General features: G+C 36.0%; 1 long non-coding RNA gene across 2 annotated transcripts in view; it reads left to right on the forward strand.

Annotated features, from left to right (window-relative positions):
- The window catches only part of LOC144322302 (uncharacterized), a 42,778-nt gene that overhangs the window by 13,522 nt on the left and 5,750 nt on the right, over positions 1-23,506 (forward strand). For both annotated transcript variants that reach the window (XR_013387895.1, XR_013387896.1), the window contains 2 exons: positions 19,873-19,931; positions 20,281-20,314. This is a non-coding gene — a long non-coding RNA (uncharacterized LOC144322302). The remainder of the gene's footprint in view (positions 1-19,872; positions 19,932-20,280; positions 20,315-23,506) is intronic.

Here is a 23,506-nt window from a genome sequence, read left to right on the forward strand (position 1 = left end):
GAAAATAATGGAAGTTTCCATTAGGCCAATATACCAATCTAAATCCTAAATCCAACTGTCTTAAATGATAAATATTTTACTGAACCCTCAAAATAAAATGACTGTAGGAGAAGAGGTAAGTTTAAAATAACAGGATTTTTTTTAAAAAACCTCAAAACCTGGAGAAAGGAAAGTAAATTGTGGTTAGTAAGAAGCAATGTCTCTACGTGTTAAGTAGGATTAAATAACTTTAGTAAGTATCCATTACATGTATATGACATACAATATAAAATAAGTGCACTCCATCCTGCCACTTCTCTAAAGTATTCTAAATAGGGATTTTCCAAAGTATCATTCAACGAATTGTAGTTTTCATCCTTTAAGTATTTGTTTAATAATATAAGCAAAGTAATGATTGCAGTGGTGGCATTAATGATGAGAATTGGTACTGGAACTCATTTATGAAATCCTCTGTCCACATTGGTGCCAGTTTAAGACCCAGATATAACAATAACAAAAAGCTTAAAGGGTTAACAAAAATCTCTTCAAAGGATTCTCTTGTTGCAAATAAAACCAGGTTTAAAATTCTGTGTTCAAAAGTCAATTATTGCCAATTTCATGGACTCCTCATACATGGGATTTTCATTTAGCAGAGTGAACTTTACCTGCCAAAAGCCCATAAAATGGACCCTTTCCATCTGGTAAATGTTCCACAATGAAATTAGAACTGTTGGAAAATAATGGAAATCTATGGGCATATGTATACTGTGACTGAAATGGGAAAATTTGTCAGTGATAACTGGTGTAAATTACTTATTTAAAGACCAATGTTAACTTCTAGACCAGTAAAACCTGAGTTTCTATTATAGCTGATGTAATTTCCTATCTCCAGGTAGAAGTAATTAAAATGCTTTTAAAGAAATAAGAGCCCCCATGCTGACAAAAAGTGGTTCTTAAATATTTTTGGTGAGTATCATGACCCTTTAGAACATCAAATGAAAGCTATACACATTCAACCCAGAAAAGAGATGCTATGCAAAACATTAGAAGCAACTTGTGCAGTTTAAAACAAATCAAAACAGAAACAAAAATGATTCCAAATGGTTTTTTGAAAGAGGGATTCTACAGAGTCCTTTAATGAATTTAGCATTTCTGAAAAGGAAGATCTTTCTAGAGTCCAACATACAAATTTAAATAATTTCCCATAGGTTTATCTACCAACTCTATTTATTTTACTGGCTTCTTCCCCTTTGAAGATTTAAATGAATTTCTCATAATTTTCTACTACTTTATGAATGAACTACCAAGGAGGCAGTTTAGTGAAAAATGGCTTGCCTTTTCCAATGTACCAGGAAAAGAAAAAAATATAATTAAATGTTTGTGCCCATGTGCACACCGATGTATAATTTAGAGAAGGTGGATTGGCACACACATAAGTATAGGTAAGAAACTGAAGAGAATATATGAATTTTTTAATTTATGAAATGTAATATGTATGTGTATGCTAGCTCCTTGCCCCCACATCCTTCTGGGGGAAAAAAAACCTCTCTGTTTCATGAAATTTTCTATCTTATCAAACATTCTTAATTGAAGTAACATGATCTCCAAGGGCAGAAACAATTTGCCAAGCCTCACAAAAGAGGAAGCATCGTGAGGTGAGGGAAAAGGGGACAATGTGGTCCTTGGCAAAATTAGGTTGTATAGAAATGATTATTCTTTCTAAAACAGGAAATAGGCTTTCAGTAGATGCTTCTGGGAACAATCTGGTTTACATTTAGTTGCTCAATTTATTCCTAAGCTTTGTGAATCATTTCTTAAATGATTCTGTAATATTTTATTTTCTAACCATATTGAGGGCACTGTCGACCAAATGGTTTCTAAGGTAGTGGTTTTACATGGAGAGGTTGGAGAGTAGTTCTTTCAGACTTAGAAGAACCACAAGATTGCACAGACAGCTGCTGGGGAAATCATACTTAGCAGTAGACTGCTACATCATTTCTCTTGATTCACGCATAGGGAATTCCAGCTTACTTTGAAGCCTCTTAAAAATATTCTTGTCCATCTGATTTTCAGACCTGCCCTTGGTTAGCTTTGATTGGCAGAAAAGCTTTGGAAGCCATTGCAATCTTATTTTAGGAAGGATTGAAATCTTATCTCTCTGAGTTCTTCAATCTATTTGGAGACCAAAGGCTCTATGTCAAACGACTTGTAGATACCTGTACTTGCAATTGGGTCTTCTAAGGCAGATTTACAACCCTTGGGTTATTTGAGGTTTCCAAGTTAAGACCTTATGGAGAGAGGGACATAGAGAGGCAGCAGTAATATAGACAATACATCTATAAATTTTTCCTGGAAATAAGTGTAATCTCTAGATCTGTCATAGTTAATATAAAAACAGAGTAATACAAATGAAGACTTAAATTGATGAGGCACATGTGTAAATTGATAAAGGAAGTTTGATGCATCATAACATTGAAATTTATCTAAATTCAATATTGTTAAACATTCTTAAAGATCAGATGAATTATACATGAAGTATATGGATTATTTGTCCCTGGCAAACAATGGTGACATTTCTGTCTGTCACTTAGTATGACAAGGTTAGCATGTTTTATTCAAAACTTTTAAACAGTAAAATGATTTGTATGCATTACTCTTTCTTTGGACTGTCAGGGAAGGCAGAAAGCAACACAGTTATTCTATGACATTGAGTCAGCATGTGCATAAAAAAATGACAGAACAGGATTGCCTCCGACATCTATAAAGCTCATACTTTGGTTTTCTGATCATCTAGTAAAAAAACAATAAAACCATAAAGATAAAAATATTTCCCTTCTACCCTAAGAAGAGATATTTCCCTGTATATTGAGATATAAATATAATATTGGTAAGATAGTGAATATATAGAATATTGATGAATGGGGAAAGATCTCTGGAAATAGTATGCTTTGGATTTAAGGAAATTTAATAAAAGAATATTCCTTTTTTAAAGTAAACAGAATAAGTCAGATTTTTATTTCTTGTTAAAAATACTCTGCAGTGATAGGACAGTAATTTATGAGATTTTTGGAATTTGTGCTGTGTTTATGGGATGGGCATTTAGAAAGAAAGTAGAAGGCACTGTTCAACATGTGGATAGTTATAGTGGACTTCAGTGATTTGTGTGTAGTCTCTGTCATAGCTGACAGATGATTTAGCAGAGATGATTTCTGATAGAGTGAGTCTTGGAAAAGAGGCACCTTCTAGGGCAGCCCTAAGATTGTCCCTGTACCCATCCTTTCCTTCTCCAACCAGCACACCAGAGGAATATGCTTTCTTTACTGTTACACTCTTCCTCTTATGAGGATCTAAAGCAGAAGTTTTGGGGAAATTATTGTAGATTGGAATAAGGTAGGACCTAGGGATCTTGGTGCAATATTCACACTCAAGGACAGAGAATACTGAGATTCTTTATTCAGTACTTTACATTCACAGCTGGCTTTAGGGACCTCAGTGTGGCAGCCATTCCACAAACAATGTTCCACTGACATTTTCTGAGAATAAATTATGAACTTGTGACTGCGAATAAAATGATGACTAAGACAGGGTCTCACCTTGGTAATGTTTACAATAGAGGAAGAAAGACACATTAGCAAGTAAGCACAATGGTGATACAGGTGATACTGTGGCTTATTGCACAGAATGAGTGGGTAGGGAATAAGAGGACTACCATCAGTGGGAAGGAGCCAGCAAACTGTAACTTACGGTTTCTTTTTCCTCCACTCTATTCTCTAGGATATTAAGCACAGAGAAGGGTATTTTATTTCATTACAGTTAGCAATATATTTACTATAGCTTCAAAAAAACACTACAATTTCATGTGTCATGTATGCGTTTTGTATTCCATACCTGTCCATGACCTGGAGAAAAGTAAACCCTTTATTTTGTATTAAGCTTCCTTGATCATTATAACAGCTAATGATTGTGTTTGATGACAACCTATCTAAGGCAAAGACTGAAGTGCACATCTTTTCCCCTGGAATTGTTTAATAGAGATCTATTTATGAAAGGAAGAAGAAATTTTACTCTACAGTAAAATGAAGCCTACACTTCATTTTTGGAAATGTACACTTATTCTCACATTAAGCCCAAAACCCATTGATGTTAGTGTATTCCATAGCAGCTATACGGTAGGTAATTACTGGTTGCACTGGTAACTATTGCTCTTTCATTTTAGTTGTGCACAAAAACTAGCCAACCTATTTCAAACCTATATCTCCATTTTTTCCCCAAGCCCTTGGGATATCTAGCATCAATCCAAATGGTTAGAAAGAATAAAAGAACTGTATAGTTTTCAGAGGTATTTATCCTGACTCAATGAGCAAATTTATAGAGATCTTTGGAAGCAAATCATAATAACCCAGCTGAAAGGGGACTTAACAGGTGCCGCCAAACTTCTGGGATTCTATGCAGCCTAGCTGGGCTGTCATTTTAAGAAATGTTGTCTCCCTAGAGGAAAATGTTTCCAGAAATACTCTGACCTTTCCATTTTTTAGCATGAAAGTGAGGTGATCTAAGAGGAGCCATCTTCCAAGTAAACGTGGTGAGCCTTAGTTTGAAATATTCATCATGTTTCTGTTGTGAATAGCCAAACCAGTGCTAAAATTCAGTTTGCTGGTCTATTCAGCTTATTCATTTCATGCAAATCCCAATGTGCATGAAATGAACAAAAGACTTCCTTTCTATTTGTATGCATTGTTAGTTTTCTATTCCATTTTTATTCCCAAACTTGTTTCTATCTCTTTCAGTATTAGTAGTTCATTCTTTCAACAAATATTTGTAGCATCCCTAGGCATGACGAGGCACTAAAATGAATACCATTCCAGCATGATAGCATGACCCACAGGTTTCATTTTTTTCTGCTTTTCTTTAGATGTACCATTAAAGGAGGCTTGGATATTTCTTAAGGCCACATTTGTGATGAGGGGAAAGAATGATCTCCATTATGTGTGTCTGCTATGAGCATGGCTTGGGGGCTTCTTGCTTTACTCAGGGAATGGGAAGAATGTGTATGCAGATATGGATTCTGATTCTTGCTTTGACACTGGCAAGCTCTAATCTGGAGCACTCCTCATTCTGAGAGCTTCCTTATATGTAAAAGGAGAATACTTGTCTTACCGTGTTGTTGAGTTACCAGAGTCAACACCTAGGGCTCCCTCAACAAGTAATCATGCTCAGTGGCTTTCCTAGGATCTATAATCCAGTATATATGCAAATGAGTAAAAAGTTTAATAAAGGCTACAATAAATGTCCTATTAATGTAGGTACAGCAAAATGTTCTGGGATTTCATGAAGGATATGTAAATTGTAGACTGTCTGATTTTTCTTCCCTTTTCAATTTTTGTCTTTGATATAATGGTTCCATCATGGGAGTTTTTAATTTACATAAATTCAACTACAAGTATATGATGGGAAGAGAGAAAGAATGAATGAGTTTAAGGAGTTTAAATAGCATAGTTGATTACATATACCTTTCCACTCAAGGAGTTCTTCTATCCTGATTCATCTGGGGATCAGATGAATCTCCCCATACTACATTTGCTCCTATTGTTTAAAAACACATTTTTTTTTAAAAAAATGCTGTATGGCCCCACATTAAGGCTAATTTAACTAAATGTTGATTTGTCCCAATGCTGGAGAAAAAAAAACCCTGACTTTGGTAGGCTTATGGAGACATGTCATGTTTCTTTCCAAAATAGTATTTCTACAGCATTATGAAGGGCATTTTTGATTATGCACAATTATTAATTTATTTGCAGTATAAGATTTAAGCTTACCATACTTTGCTTTTATTTTTTGTAATTCCTTTTTTCTTTGACCTACCTTGACAACCTTGGCTTTTTGTTTTTCTTTCCCCCCCACATAATCTGGGCAGGTGAATTTATCTGTTCTTTACCTGAGTAGTTTAATAACTATATTATTTTCTTCCAAAAATGTGTTCAGGCTGTGTCTAAAATTCAAATCACTGTATGTAATGTCTCCGGTGGGTCTTGATGCTTAGGGCATTATTTCCTTAGGAATATCTGGTAAAGTTTTTATGTTCCTAGAGTTGTATATGATAGTTTTGCAGGTTAGAATGAGCTCAGTGGTGTTTTTTGTGTAACAATAATATGTCTGAATTGCCCGTGCCCTCTCTATTATCATATGCTGTCATTGTACACTAAATATGTTTATAAGTATGTGTGTGTGTGAGCGTGTGTGTGTGAGAGAGAGAGAGAGAGAATAGGAGACAGAACATCTCTATCTATCTATCTATCTATCTATCTATCTATCTATCTATCTATCTCCAGATTCTTTTTGCAGTGCTTGCAAACCATTGTTGCAGGATCTTTTGCTCCAAACATGTACTCCCACCCTCCAGTGACTTGAAATTTTACAAGTTGAAATTTACACAACTGATGCATTCTTCTGATACAGTTTTTTGGAAATGAAATAAAACTTTATATTATTCATTAAAGGATTTCCAGGGCTAGCAATTGTTTTAGTTCTCACTGGGTGGTCTTTGATGGCACTAACACTATTTTCTTTAACATTATTTGCTCTTTGCTATAAGGAACAACACCCCTTTCCTATTGTATCCATTGAAGCAGTTTCTCATTTCTGAAATTTTAATGCCTTATAAGATGGAAAAAAGAGGGGAGGAAAGACCCTGTGGTGATTTAAGATGATGATTCTGGATTGAAGCATCTTGCTACTTAGAGGAACACCATATTTCATAGTGTATTTGCAGAAATGCTTCATGGCACAACCTCCTATTTCATGTCCTTGAAGGCCAATGGAGTAACAGAGTTTCTGTTTCAGTGCCTATCTGATCAATAATTCTATGACTTTTTGGAGTTGCCATTTATCTTGTGATACATTTTTACTATGTTGATGTGCAATGACTAATACGTACATGTATATATTTTTGTCTCCTGAAACTATAAATTATTTTAAAAATATTTCTATAGGTGCTTAAATTTATTTATATAAAACATTTTCCTTCGTTTCATAGGTGATATACATAAATCAAATTCAGTAGAAAAATCTATTTGAAATTTAATATAACTTCTTTTGGGCTTGGCCTTTAACTCAATGTCAATAATAGGGCACTAGCTATGTGGCAGGCATTATGCTAGGCACAGGTTACAAAAATGAGTAAGACATGGACCCTGCTTTTCTAGAGCTCACAAGCTTAAGGCTTGAAATGGTGGTTAATAGTGTGCATTTTGTCATCAGTCTGCCTAGTTTATATGTTCTTACCACCTGTTAGATGTCAGACAAATTATTTTACTATGTCTCAATGATCTCATCTGTAAAGTAGGGATAATGATAAATGTTATTTCAATGCTTATGTAAGAATTAAATAAGTTAGTACACATAAGGCATTTAGAGTGGTGCCAGGAACCTACACCTCAAAAATTTTTGAGTATTATTAATGACATTACTATTATCACATGAGCCACAAACAACTAGATATTATAATACTCTACAATAAATATAAAGCAGAAATGTGTTCAAGAGAAGAGTACCAAATTCCTTCATGAGCTGCCAAGGAAGCTTTCCTAGGAGAGATAAGACTTGAAAATCTTGAAGTTATAATATTTCACTAGACATATAAGGAAAATCATCATACCCTAGGCAGCAGAAATAGCATTTAAAAAAGCAGGAAGTCTTGAGAAAGTATGCCCCACTCAGCAAACTGTGGATGGGGCCATGTATGTAATGGGGAGTAGAGTTAGGGTAAAGAGTAGGGTCACAAAGAGCCCTGCATGATATATTAAGAATTTAAGAATATATTAAGAATTTAATCATTGGCATTGGAAGCCCATGAGAGGGTTTTCAAAAGGGAGCTAATGTGATCAGATTTATATTTTAGAAATGCTCCTTTTGCATCACTGAAGGGGATAGATTAGAATGCTTGTTGGAGGAAGCTAAGATCTGAAGCTAAAAGCCTTCTGTAATTGGTCATAAGAGAGCTGATTAGGTCCTTAAGGCTATGGCTGTGGAAATGGAAAAAAGGAGAACTATTCAAGATGTATTTAAGATACTGTATTGACAATGCTACAGGATCATTTGCCTGGAAGGGAGAAATAGAGGAAGAAAGGAATCTAGAATGATGCTTAATTTTTTTGGGTAATTGGATGGTTGACATTTGCTATCAATAGAGATAAGGAATAGGTTTGAAGGGCAGAAAGAAATAAATGTTAAGAAAAGATTTGTTAACAAAATTAGGAAGCTATTGGTGATAGTAGTGAATATATTCTAAGGGTATGAGGAATGTAATGAAATGAAGGGGAGTAAGTGAAGACAAGATTATTGTCAAATAGTTTTGCTGGGAAGGCACATAGAAATGCATGTTTTCCCCTTTCAGGAAATTGACTTGAGAATTTATGTATGCTATGAGGAAAGAGTCACCAGAGAGAGAAAAGAAACAGAGGAAATAATTCCTTTGAGATAAAAATGGCTTTGGAATCAGAACATGAAAAGATTATTTTCAATCAGAGGAAGGAATCCTGTTCATATATATGGGGGGCAAGAATGAAGTGCTTGGGAAAGTTTATTTGAATCTGGGGTAGGAGTTTGGAGAGATCATATCTGATGGTTTCTATTTGTAAAGTAAAAGGTGAGATCATCTTCACGAGTAGTCAAAGTTTACTCTCTCTTTTTTCCCCCTTACAATTACTTTATTTAATCTAACTCATCCTAGAAACCAAGTAGTAAAAGAAATAGTATGTATTTTAGTCTCCAGGTCCTGTGGGTTTCCTGGTATTTCCTAGACTTGTGTGTGCTTCTTTTCTAATGAAGCTTTATCAGTTGAAGGGTTCACAGTAAGATAGTTTCCACTGTTTTGATGCTATGCCTCTTCCATCTCTTCATTTTATTGAGGGGCAGCATAGATCTCTGTAAGGGCCAACCACTGTGCCATTATTTTGGCCAAGGTCACCTGTGTGCTGTGGGAACATATTAGTGACAAAAATGACCTTCAATATTTGGGATCAGCAGTATCTTCAATACAGATTCTTTATTTAAAATCCTGGGAGGGCATGTCTTGTACTTGGAACTTAGCATTCTTTATAGCTTGCTAAAGGACCACTCAGGAACATTTCTACTCAGAATTAGGTTAAAAATTTTTTGACAAATCCATTGAAGAGTAAAGATGTTAAGTATATAATTTCCTGGTGTTAGGTGGGTATGTGTTTCAAGTTCACTTTTGATTATTACAAAATCCATTTCTAACCCTATAGTGTTAGCTCCCCTGTCCAGTTCCATGCTTTAAGCTATATGACTCTAGTTGTTGTTTTTTTGCAGTAAAACAAAATAATTCTACTTTTTCTTACATAAGAACACCACTACAAGTAATTTAATATTGCTGTAATTCTTTAAGTACTTTAAATTTAAAACATAGGTAATGTTTTGCAAATCCTTTCAATGTCCAAGTAATCTCTGTGAATAAGTTTTCCTTCCAGTTTATGAAGAAAGTGCTCATAAGGTGGAAACTGCATTAGACTTGAAGACAGAGGATAGGTTCTGTTGCAGCAAGTTCTAGAATTTGAAATTTGGGGAAAAAAAAAAAACACCAAAACCTACTTCTGAATATTTGTACGCAAAAATGGTACCTTAACAATAAATTTTTTAAAACAATTTCCGTGATCTATAGTTGACATACTATAAAGTTTATGGATTTAGAGTAGACAATTCAGTAGTTTTTAATATATTTATAGTGTTTAGCAAGAATCACCGTAATTTAATTCAGGAATATTTTCTTTACCCTAAAGAATCACCATAGGCATTAGCAGTCACTACCCCTTACTCTCTTCTTCCCTTTCTCCAACGGAAGTAAAAACTAATCTGCTATATTTCAATATATATTTGCCTATTGTATAAACTTCATATCATTTTTTTTTACTTAGTCTAAGGTTCTCAGGGTTCATCCATGTTGTAACATAGTATCAATACTTCATTTTTATAGGCCAGTATTCCATTGTATGGCCACACTGTGTTTTGTTTATCCATTTTTCAGTTGATGGACATCTGGATTGTTTCCACTTTTTGACTATTATGAATAATTCTGCTATGAACATTTGTGTACAAGTTTTTATATGGACATATGTTTTCATTTCTCTTGAGTAGAATCCTAGGAGTAGAATTGTTTCTTATGGAAATTTTGCATTCATATGGTAACTCTGCTTAGCATTTTGAGAAACTGCCAGACTGTTTTCCAAAGTGGCTGTACTATTTTAAATTGCCACCAACAAGGTTTTGATGATGACTAAAAGATTGAGTCAGAGGGGTAGAGGAATAAGTAAATGCTAAAGTACTACCCATGGACTCTTTTATTATCCTGTTGTGTCTAACTCCTCCCAGAGAGTACACAGTAAAGAAATATTTAGCATGCATTTAAAAAAAAAATCTCCAGATCACCCTGTGGGTTTCTTTAGACATTTCCTTGACTTAATGTTTGACTTTGAGCGCACATTTTGCTAGTAAGGCTCCAGTGAGGCCAAGAATGGAAGTGGGTCTGGTATATTTAAGTCAACTATTTAATTAGCTATTTTGTTGCTTTTCCCATTATTATTACATTTTATTAAAGTTTTTAAAAGATGAATGGTGAGTGGCAGAGCTCACAATTTATTTGAATCATTAGAAACCACAAAGTTGAGAGTTTTTTTTTTTTTTAAAGTAGATACCAAAATAGCTTTTAGGAAGATGACACCTTATTAATCTCTTAAATTGTTGAAGTGAGCAAAAGAAGACTTTAAGACCTGAAAAGTAAAAGTCATAAACCTGCTAAAGAATACATTAAAACAAAATAGAATGCAGAAAAGTTTATTTTTTATAGGTTTAGTTTCATTGTAAATGGACATCATTTTTTATGAAACTTTTTAAAGATTTGATAGAGCACACAGGTGGGGGTAGGAGTGGGGTGGTGGTGGAAGGGAAGAGGGAGCAGAAGCAGCAGACTCCCCATTAAGCACAGAGCCTCTCTGCTGGATCCCAGGACCATGAGATCATGACCTGAGCCAAAGGCAGACACTTAACTGACTGAGCCACCCAGGTACCCCTGAAACTCCATTTTTAAACCTCTTATTGTGTTTATTTCAAATTTTGGGGTGGACATTTGAACTTACCTCTGAAGAAATAAGGAAAAAAGTATTGGGTGTCCCATTCTCTACACCACCCCCCAGCCCACTAAGTCCCTGCTGTGAAGGCATTTATGTTGCCCCTGAAATCTTGCAGTAAATAGCAAAATAAACAGTATCAAGTGTTAATGTTGAATAATGGCATGGACTGGGCCATGGGCCTATCAGGTAGAGCACCTTGTGTCTGGACAGTCTCCAGGTGTTGTGAAGAGAATGTGAGGGCTTGTTGCTGTGCTGGATGTTTGGGTTGGTGGGCACACCTCCCATTGAGGTGGTGGAAGCTGCTGGGAAGCCTACTTCTAATTTGTTCTTGAAGTTGCTAGGGGCTGCAATGCCTTTTCAAGGCCTTTGCACTTCTGGACCTCTTCTACTGCCTGGCTGGTGCTGTGGAAGGGGTCTCCAGGCAGGATGTGCCAGTGGTCCAACATGTACTAGCAAAAGGCATTGCTGTTCATGTCGGACCTCAAGGTTGGTAGCGAGCCAAAAGAATTGTTGATTGGTAGGTAGGCCCTCACAACAAAGATGGGGGTGCTGGCCACTTGGGACTCCTCCAATACATGGCCCCATGCAGGATATGTTCCTATGAGGAACACAGTATGTGCCATCAACCACTTGTACTCAACACTGGATCGCCATAAGGTAGCCAGGTTCCATGGCCAGGACTGGGGCATCAGCATATGGGTGGACAGGCAGTGCTGGGCTGTGGGGATGACCTGGATGGTGTCCTGTGCACATCACGGATGGGGAAGTGCATGCCTTCCTTATTCTTTTTGTGCAGTGTCACCTCTGTGTGATGTTTCTACAAGGCAAGTCCTCTATAGGCTCCACATGAGAGCCTGTCTTAAGGATTGTTCTCTGGATTGTCTTCAGGTACAGGTCCTCCTCCTTCCTGGGCATGCAGTTGGCAGTGTGTATTGTGGTGATCATTCTGAAATATATGCAGTTATCTAATTATTATGTTGTAACCTGAACTACCATCCTAACTGTGGACAGGCTCTCTCAGGAACATGAAAATGATTTCATAGAGGTGTGGGTCAGATAGCAATTGTGGTCATTCTGACCCCCAAAATGACTGGGAAAATAAATTATGGTTGTTCCAGTGATAAAGTGTGATTAGTAATATTTTACAGATAACATTAACTACAATTCCAAAATTAAGGAATTCCAAGGAGTTCATGAAAACATAACTGAGAAGGGATTAGTCTTTCATTGCTCTTCATTCCATATGAGACTGTGTTCTTTGGGGACAAAAATCCCATCATAGCCATTTCTATTTCTGCAGTGCTTCTGGAGTACTTCTTCCTTAATATATGGTCATTAGTATTAAAATAGGAAATATCGCATCTATTAGAGACTTCTATTTCAACTCTGTTTAGCCATATGCATTTATTTTATTTTTATTTTTTAAGGATTTTTTAAAAATTTATTTATTCATGAGACAGAGAAAGAGGGAGAGAGAGGGGGACAGCGGGAGAAGCAGACTCCATGCAGGGAGCCCGATGCAGGACTCGATCCTGAGACTCTGGGATCACACCCTGGGCCGAAGGCAGGCTCTCAACTGCTGAGCCACCCAGGCATCCCACCATATGTATTTAGAAGGCAAGGAGTTACTATTTGTTAAGTATCTTTCTCATAATTCTCATTTAGTACCTAACCTACAGAAGTTTTTATTCTTTTTTTAACAGAATAACAGATTCCAATCACTTGCATATCTAGTGTCTAGTACAGATACTCATTAATTTATGAACTATTAAACGAAACAACCAAGCAAGAATACACAGTCACTTTAATAATAAAAATGATTCCATTTAATACTTTGTCAAATAGGGAACCACTTTGGGACAAATTTCATTGATTATCCAAGATAGAAAGGCTTACTTAAAATCAGTTGACTAGCTTAAAAAAAAAAACTAGCTGACAAGGTAGAATTTGTGTTTTTCTTAGGTTATTAGGATAGGGAGTTTTTGAGATTAGATATGAAAAACGTGATTTTCTGAAAATGGTGATTTGAGATACTCAAATTCTGTTTTTTAATTGGGGGTGGGTGCGTAGCAGACTCTACAAGTTTTTTAACCCCCAAACACATATTGCAGGACCTTAGCACAAACCAGTTAAACTAGGATCTTTGGTGGTGGTCTCAGGTATCTGTATAGTACACAAATAGTTATAGAAATCCTTTATGCCATTTATGTTAAATACCTCTGCTTAAATGAGTCTTGCATGAATTCAAACACTTGACCGTGACTTACTGCTAGCTTTACTGAGTTTAGTGTGTTCTTACCTTCATGGTTATAATTCTCCCTGTTCACTTTCTAGATGATATTAAGAAAAAAATTCAGATTTTAATAACTATGATATGTGAATTTAAGGATGTCTAGTCAAAGATGAGGGCTAAAGAGGAGCACAAACCACTGAATTCCATAAACAAGAAGGGGTGTAGACTTGGAGATAGATGGTAAGGATCTCGCAAATATATTTTAAAGCTTTGCCGAGAAGTGAGGGAGAACAAGAAAAAGATAGGCCCACATCATGGAAAAAGTTTCTGAAAACTTTTTGATTTCTCTAACATCTGGCTTTCTACTTTGTTGGTCATCATCAAACAGAAGTCAAGATGTAGGGTAGGTGAGGACCCTGTAAACGAGCACAAAGTTCTAAATAAAATGAGGGAGACAGTATGTATTTTTGATGACAGAGATGAATGAAAAAAGAAAAACAAATGGAAGTAGAATGCCCTGAATGAAACATGAATATTTGTGTGCATAAATTATAATCTATCACCAGAGTTAGGGTCAACTACCTAAACGAAGTCTGGATAAAACCTAATATAGTATGAATTCATATTAAAAAACAGATTCCTTAGTTCACTGAAAGGTTAATAAAAATTTACAGTGTGGTATGGTTATTTCCTGGTCTATGATAGGAATACAGTAGCCTGAACAAATGGAGTAGTAGTTCCATTGTCTTAGTTTTATTGAGATTTGTATTTTAGTTTTTGCTGCACTAGTGTAGCAATGCTCAGAGCACCTCCTTGTTAGAGGTGTGTGCCCAAGTCCCAGAAGTTCCCATTTTCAAGCTCCTGGGACATTAATACCAGCAAAGCTGTCCTCTTTTCTTCAGAGATCTGAGTCCTAGCTTTGTAGAACCCTCCCACAGCATCTAATAATTCTGTCCTTTTATTCTCCCAGTCATAGGGTAGAAGCTACAGTTACTCTGTGATACCTTAGTGTTCCCTTTTGCCTTTTAAATTTTCTAATACCTGGGTGACATTTCTTTTAATTAAATTCTGTGAAAATAACTTGTGTAGTTTTTTTTAAAAGATTTTATTATTCATGAGAGACAGAGAGACTGAGAGGCAGAGACCTAGGCAGAGGGAGAAGCAGGCTCCCCGGGGGAGCCCGATGTGGGACTCGATCCCGGAACTCCAGGATCACATCCGGAGTTGAAGGCAGATGCTCAACCACCCACCCCAGTGCCCAAACTCGTGTAGTTTTTATCTTTTGACTATGCCCTGATGATTATAGCCAGGTTTGAGTAGATTATGGAGTATGGGTAATTAATCTTTTCAAATATTAAAGGCATGTGAAAGAAAATATATGAAATGTACCTCACATAGTTGGTTTCTTTACATTTCCTTCTGGGAGATTATCTGCCCCTATACTCTAGCACTGTAAACAATCCTGTTCTAGATAGAGCACATAACCTAGTTCTGTGGTCATAGCTGATAAACCCAGGGTGGGCACTTAGCCAATTTTAGGCTGATCAATTTGCCTATGACAAGGTTTGGCATAAAGTACTCTGCCCAAAGATAGATGAACTTAGCCAAATGGATTCATTCTTTTATGATTTTGAACCAAGAGTCTCAGTTCAAAGCTGGACCAAAAGAAGCATGTGATGCAGTTGAATCGATTAATAGCACAGCATTAGTGGCTCATGAATTCCTGCCATGGAGTTTTTCAGAGACATTTGACCTATGAATCATTCTCTTCTACCCTCAGCAAAAGCATTTCCATAATTAAGGCTGGGTTTACTTTGTAAGATGGATATATCTCTATTGTTTGAATGTTCAGAGAATGGGTACCTGTCAAGTTTGTTGTAGAGATTTCCATGAAAGCTTTTATGTTAGAATATAAGATGTGCATATATTTCCGGGCTCTGCTGTAGACCTATTAAATATTCTAAAAATGGAGTTGTTATAAACACTATAAATAGCAATAACATGTATGACTCCCTCCTGCATGTTATACTGAAGTCGTTGGGCTATAGATCAGTCAGATATGGCAAAAAGGGACCATATTATATGGGCTATCTGTTGTTGAAAAATAAACTGCCAGCACTTAGTGTCTCTCTGTTTTTATTATATCTCATGACTTTGTGGGTCAGGAATTCAAGTGGTTTCTACTGGGCAATTCTACACCATCTCGAATTAATTAGGGCCAGTTGGTGATAATTACCTAGAAGCTAGTTTCATCAGGAGTATATAGGATGGCTTCACTCATATGCCGGCATCTCCACAGGGACAGCTGAAACTTTTTTTTTTTCTCCATATAGTTTCAGGACCTCGTGTAGTCTTTCCAGCAAGGCAGTTGAATGTCATATGTGGTGGCTCAACATCATGTGGTGCTTGAGCTCTCTTGTGAGGCAGAAACTGGCAGTCTGGCACTATCCTGAATCTGGCAAATATCACTTCTTCTGTTATCTTTTAGTTAAAGCAGTCACAAGCCAGCCCAGATTTGAGGGAGGGAAATTAAACTGCATCTCCCAATGAGAGAAGAGTTAAAGAGTTTGTGTCCATCTTTAATCTGACACAAAGATCTCTTAATTTATTGTAAACTATCTCTTTAAATCCTAAAGAGAGGGTATTTGAGAAGGGCAATTCTGATGTCTGAAAGCTGCATGAAACTGATTAGGTAGGGTATAGCTAGGAAAAGGGACGTCTGGCTTGTCCTTTATTAGAGAAAGAAGTATAAAATGATTAAGAACATACAAAAAGAGGGAGATTCATTAAAGATAATCTTACCCTAAGCAGAGTTTTATTTGAAACTGTTTTCTAATTAGAGTGGTCTACTGGAATAGGATGGAAAAGAATTTGAGTCTATAAGCTACTTATGGATTGGGAGTAGGTAATATTTGCTGAATTCTTACTGAAAGTATGCCAATAAATGTTATCAATCACCAGTAATAGTGATAGTAACTATTTCATTAATGAATTCAATTTGTCATTCTTTCAAATTAATATGAATATATACATTCTTTCCATTGAAACAGTTTTTGTCTTTAACAGAAAAGCAGTAAGAGGAGAAATATTTAATTATAATTTCTTTAGATTTTAAAAAGGTATCATAAAACATAATAAATAGGATCACTGTTACAATTTTTCCTGGAAAGCTAGGCTGATTTCATTTCTCCTATTGTAACTTTTCTGAATTGCCTTTCTTAAAGTTATAGCAACTTATTATTTTTGAAATATGAAGCATGCTGTGATAAACTTGTTTTCCTCCTTTATTAAATTGTTTCATAAATTGCATTTGTGAGCTGTGACTATGCTGTTGATGTTATTTACACTTGAGAACAGATTAAACATGTTTATATTAATTATGAAACTGAGGCACTTGGGATTACTATTTGGTTTTGTTTTTCTTTTTTATTTATTTAATTTTTCTTCTTGGTAGGGGTTGGTTATTACTTTGCTCCAAGCTGCTGAGTGACTCAGAAATGACATAAACTATTCAATATCAAATATGTTGATTTAAATTAACAGCACAAAAGAGTTTCAGTGAAAATGCAATGTCATTTAATAAATTAACATGTGGGACAAACTAATGCTAAAGGTTGGTTTAACAAAGGTGCTCATAGTTTTGTTTTGTTGAGCAAAGACTAGGGACCTAAACTCATTCTACTGATAATCTCCCATGATAACAAAACAAAAATTCCAAGAGAAAGGGTTAGGTCCTAACTGCCCCCTTACCAACCTCCTCAGGTAGAAAAATCCCCAGAACATTGTTCCTGGCAACTATTCTGTTGGTGACTTGACAGATTGGAAAAGTAATGATCTCTTATGGGAAAGTCCTAGATTTCCTCTATGGGAAATACTGTGGACACCTTTTGCATATCCATTTAAATCATCTGGCGATGCTGTCCATTCCAACCACTGCTATAGCAACCAGTTCTTTACCTGCCTCCAGCATCGTTGTACGGATAAACCTGATGGCAGATTGTCACTTCACCTCAGAGCCTCAGGCCTGAATCAAGTGCCTTTGGCTTCCGTCCTGACCTTCTCTCTGGGATATCGTGGGACACCTATGGTAATTCCTTTGTACCTGTGCACGTACAACCTAGAGTGCAAGGGAGCAAAGCAGATGGGTAAATGCCTTCCTCTCTCTTCCTGTGGGTAGAGGGCTCCTAGACACATTTCTTATGCTTCTTAGATTACTGAGGGATGGAGTAACTAGTTTCCCCCTAGTAGCAAATGACTATATCCTGATATTAGCACTCTTTACTTCCTTGTTTTACTCCTATTATCTGTGATTATATTCCCAAAGAAATTGTTCACACATAAACTTTTGTGCCTTAGATCTGCTTTTTTTGGGGGAAACCAGAACTAAAATGGGCCCTTTCAAACTTGTTTCTTCTTTTAAATTATCAGTAATGTATTGGAATTTAATTAGGGCATGTTTCCTCAAAATTGAAACCAGAAATATCCCAAGATAGACTGTTCAGCATGCTGTATCATCCGTTTTTATCTTGTTTCGGTTTTCTGTTTGTACATCTCTGACCTTTGTTCTGTTGGCACTTCGACAAGAACTTTTGGACAAACACTGCTTATGAAGTTAAATGCTGGAGGAAGATATTTTGAATTTCAGATGTCTGGAAATTTTCATAAAAATTTTAATTTAGTTTCATCCCAAACAATAGAATGGCATCAAGTCTGATAAAAATCATACCATGTTTTCTCCTCTGTGAAATCCTAAGGATTATGTGGAGAGGAAATAAACCTTAATTGAGCTGGAGTTTCAACTGGAGATGGCCCAGTTGCCAGCTTTGCAAATCATCACTAATTCCTTCTCAGACCCAACCTTTATGTGTTGAGATTAGATCTTTGTCTTGTGATTTCAGTTTTTCTCAAGTGTTATGTAGAAGGTATCATTTTAAAATTAAAAATAATTTTGAGTATATAACTAGAAGAAATGTACATAGAGTTCACTGCAATAAAGCTTTTTAGGATCCTAGGCTAAAGTATTTCAAAATTATATAGTTTCATGAAGATATAGTATCATCCTTGTGAAATCTGGGTAGTATAACATTTTATTTACTCATAATTACAATATCCTATTCATGTTGGTGAATACATTTTAGAGGACTTGAAAGGTAGCTTACGATAACTGTACATTTTTAAATTTTGTCAAAAAACATAAAAATTTCGAAGTTTAGGGCTAAAATACCAACATTTCAATTACCTAGAACATCTCCGTTTATTGGTTGGACAGATTTCTGGCTGTTTTAGAAACTTAGGATGTTATAGAATCCAGAAAAAAATAGCATAGTTGATAACTTACATTTGAAAATAAGTATCAAAATTATTGGGGACATAAACTGTTTTAGGAACTAGGTACTGAGGTAAGTGCTTTAGATGTATTTGTCTCATTTAATCTTCAAAATAGCCTTATGAGATTAGTGTTGTTATTAGCCTTTTTCTTTTTTAAAGATGAAATAGAACTGGAGATTTAAAGAAGATAATTTTGATTGAACTTACCCAGCTATTAAGTTGCAGAATGGCAACATCCATTTCTTTTCCATTTCCGATTCTGGTGCTCTGAATAGTCACTTCTCCTGAGAAGACTCAAACCTGGTGGCCACTCCGAGGAGAATCTGATCGTTTGGTTTACTGGCCAAATGGAAATCAGATTTACTTGAAACAAAAGACAGGGCCTAGAGTTCAAAGAGAACTGAAGAAAGAAGAAAAGTAGAAGATAAGTGTCTGGTCACTAATAAAAATGATAATAAGAATGATCATGGCCATAGTGATCATCATAGAAGATAATAATCAAATCTGTAACAGAGGAATAATCCTACTGAGTAGTAGCAAATAGACCTATTAACTAACTTACTGGTTATCAGTACACGAATTGATAATGGATTTTAAGTTCCATACACTGACCTCTGTTTAAGAAAGCAGAGAATAATATAGTAGGTATTAGGCATTTTTCAATGACTGTTATTGTTAAAATAGAAAACTTTTATATAAAAAGTTATCTTTCAGATATCTGGAAATGTGTATCACAAAAAAACACTCTTTTCAGTGATTTCAGTGATTTTGCTCTTTGGATATCCCAATTATTTAAGGTTTTTGACATAGAAAAGATTGGGAAATTTTAAGTATCACACTTCAAGATATTGTGTATTTTCTATTTATTACCATTTAATTATGAAATGATTAGGATACTGAGAGAGAATTTCACTTTCTATTTAAAAAAATTCTTTCAGGGACGTCTGGGTGGCTCAGTGGTTGAGTGTCTGCCTTTGACTTGGCGTGATTCCGGAGTCCCAGGATCAAGTCCTACATCGGGCTCCCTGCATGGAGCCTGCTTCTCCCTCTGCCTGTGTCTCTGCCTCTCTGTGTCTCTCATGAATAAATAAATAAAATCTTTAAAAAAAAATTCCTTCAACGAAAAACTTTATATTTAAACCACAGTAAATGTTGCATACTACTAAAAATTTTATTTCTTTTACTCAGGAAATGGATCAAGAGATTTAGGATGATTATTTCAAGGGACAAAATCATAATGAGTTTAGGTAAGAACACTTTATACAATTTTATCATTATTTCCTTTCAGAATTTTTCACCAAGCCATTTCCCTTGCCTTCCTTCTATATATCTTATCCCTCATTTATCTAATGTGTGTTCTTTTCTTTTCTATTCCATATATGTATATCTGGAAAATATGGATGAAACTGTTGTATTTAATCTTCATAATAATGATGTCCTCTGAACCTAATTCTCTGAAAAAAGATGTTCCTAAAACTTTAGTTACCATTATGTAGATCTAGTTCATTCTTTTTCCTCTTTTATGAATATAGCATATATTATTTATTAATATCCTTATGTTATTTCCTTCCTCCTTGTGCATCTCTGTTTCTCCAGTATGTAACCCAAATCCTGGATTGCTATATAACAGGTATATTATATTATATTATATTATATTTTATTATATTATATTATATATATTTTTAAAAGATTGTATATATTTAATCACGAGAGACACAGAGACAGGTAGAGACACAGGCAGGGGGAGAAGCAGGCTCCAGGCAGGGAACCGGATGTGGGGCTTGATCCCGGGACTCCAGGATCACGTCCTGGGCAGAAGGCAGGTGCTAAACTGCTGGGCCACGCAGGCGTCCCCCCCCCCCCTTTTTTTTTTTAACAGTCCAAGTGCGTTTTATTGCCAATCTGACTCTTCCAACAAGGAAATACTAAAGGCAAAGCAAAAGAGCCGGCTCCCTGTGCTGCTCTCCAGACCTTGGCAGGGACCAGACTGCCTCACCTCGGGGCAGAGTTCGCAGAGCCTATGCTGCTAGTCCCTCCCTGCCTCCCCACAACCACTCCCTGGGAACACCCAGTCTCGCAAATCCTCCAAGTGGGGTCCAGGAGGCCAAGGGTGGGGCGAGGTTGTGGCTGGGCTGCCAGGTGGCCCCCTTCCTGTGGGGCACAAGATGCCCTCAGCCTGGAGGGTGGCAGGTAGACATATATATATATATTAAATATTATATCAAAGTATATATACTTTGATAGCATAGTAATACTCTATTTTTACTGAGTATGAATAGGTTATACTCCAAAATAACTGCACATATTTGAATCCCACTGACAAGATTTCACAAGTATTCACTAACATACTATTTGATATACTCTTATTTTACCTATTTAAGGTTGTAAAATACCACATTACCTTAATTTACATGTCTTTTTAGTGAGATTGAATATTGCTTTATATAATTGTTGTTAGCCATAAATCACTTCTTCACCAGCCAGTTCTTCTGTTTTCTTAACTACCTCCTTAGCATCTCCCTCAATTGTAAAGATTGGTGTGTCAAAAGGCTCAATATTTGAATATCTTCTCTTTTTAGTCTACAATCGCTCTCTTGATTTTTAAAATCCTCAATTTGGATGAGACACTATGTTCTGATGCCTTCCAAGTATACAGGCAGGGTTCCAATGAGTATCTTGATTGTCCAAGAGTGAACTTTGGATCACTATGTTCTCCCTCCAAAAAGACCTATTCCTCTACCAGTTTTTCCACATATCACTAAACATGCAAAAAATCTTGAAAATTTTACTGACCTACAGCATTCTCTCATACCTTACCACCTATCCATCATTTTTTTTCCTTTATAATCAGCATATATCCAGAATCCAGATACCTTCCTTACATTCAACCACTATCCCTCTGTTCCAATCTGCCACCGTCTTTGCTTGTCATTGCAATAGCTTCTTAATGGCCATCTTCTTTGACAGAGTAACCTTTCAAAATATCTGGCTTAAAATTTGTGTGTTTTTTCATCTCATTCACAGTTAAAACAAAAATCCTCGCAATAAAGTATGATTGTTTTAATCTTATCTACCCATCTGTACTTGCCAGTTGCATTACAGACACACTGGCCTTTTTATGTTATTAAATGCTAGTCATTTTTCCATCTCAGGATCTTTGTAATTACTATTTCCTGTCTGGAATCATGTTGTCTTGGATAGCTTCATGTTTATTTACCTCTCTTCTTCTGGGTCCTGCCACTTTGCTTTTTAATTCCTGGAATTCTGGTTTACTTTTTGTAAAAGTACTCCTTACCATATGATATCTTACATGTTTTCTTTTATAGGGCATGCTTTTCTTTGTATCCTTTTAGAATATAACTGTAGGAGGGCGTAGGTCAGTTTTGATCATTGCTATATGCCCATTGTTTAAAACAGTGTCTGGAGTGCCTGGGTGGCTCAGTCTGTTAGGCATCTGACTCTTTTGTAAAGATTTTATTTATTCATGAGGTGTGGAGGCAGAGGGGTGGAGGGAGAAGCAGGCTTCTTGCAGGGAGCCTGATGCAGAACTCGATCCCAGTACCCCGGGATCATGACCTGAGCCGAATGAAGATGCTCAACCACTGAGCCACCCAGGCATTCCTGGCATCTGACCCTTGATTTGGGCTCAGGTCATGATGTCAGGGTTGTGAGATCAAGGCCACATCAGGCTCTGCACTGGGCCTGAGCCTACTTATGAGTCTCTCTCTCCCTCTTTCTTTTTGTCCCTCCTCCTTCTTTCTCTCTCTCAAAATAACCAACCAACCAACATCTGGCCTTATGAAGAGCCCTGGATACTGTATAGGATTGTTGAATTGCTATATTGTATATTTGAAACTAATACAACCTTGTATGTTAACTATACTGGAATTAAAATTAAAAATAATACTAGCATTAAATAAATACTAGTAGAATAAAGGGAAGATTTTGCTTTCAGCTAAAATTTATATTTTGGCTAAGTTAAAATGAATATTCAACTTTTAGTTCATATTTGGCTTAAAAGAATGTATATCCCTCTCTTTCATATATAAATTCTAATGCACACTACAATATATGTATACATTCTTTTAAGCCTTCCCCCCCCCAATAGTTCCAAGCCCCTGCCCTTTTAGAAATGTGCCACTTTTGGACAGCATCATGTATGCGTATGTATTTTAAGAGTAGTTTTAGTTTCACAGTAAAATTGAGAGAAGATACAGAGGTTTCCTGTACACCTCATTGCCCCTCCACATTCATAGCCTTCCCCATCATCCGTATACTCAGCATAAGGGTACACATCATGATCCCTCATTGTTTACTTTAGGGTTTGATCTTGGTTTTGTGTATTCTACAGGTTTGGATATATGTATAATGACCTATATCCACTATTATAGTATCATACAGAGTATTTTTGCTGCCCTGAAAATCCTCTGCTTTGCCTGTTCATTCCCCTTGCTAATATAGCCCCTGTGAATTACTGGCCTCTTAGTCTCCCCATAGTTTTGCCTTTTCTAGAATGCCAATAGTTGGACTCATACGGTATGTAGCCTTTTCTGATTGACTTCCTTTGCTTAGTAATATTCATTTAACTTTCCTCTATGTCTTTTCATGGCTTGATTTATGTATATTTTTTAAAACTCCCACTGAGAATCCCCATCTTCTGTTAAATGTATTTAGCCTGTTTTATTTACTGTAATCTCACTTATGTTAGGACTTATTTCTATGATTTTTTGATGATTTTGATTTATCGTGTTTCTTGTTTTTAGAGTTTCCTACCATTACCTATACAAATTTCTCTTGGCCCAAAAGTTATGTATTATATTTA

The sequence above is a fragment of the Canis aureus genome, chromosome 10 (assembly GCF_053574225.1).
Source record: "Canis aureus isolate CA01 chromosome 10, VMU_Caureus_v.1.0, whole genome shotgun sequence".
In the NCBI taxonomy this organism is placed as follows: domain Eukaryota; kingdom Metazoa; phylum Chordata; class Mammalia; order Carnivora; family Canidae; genus Canis; species Canis aureus.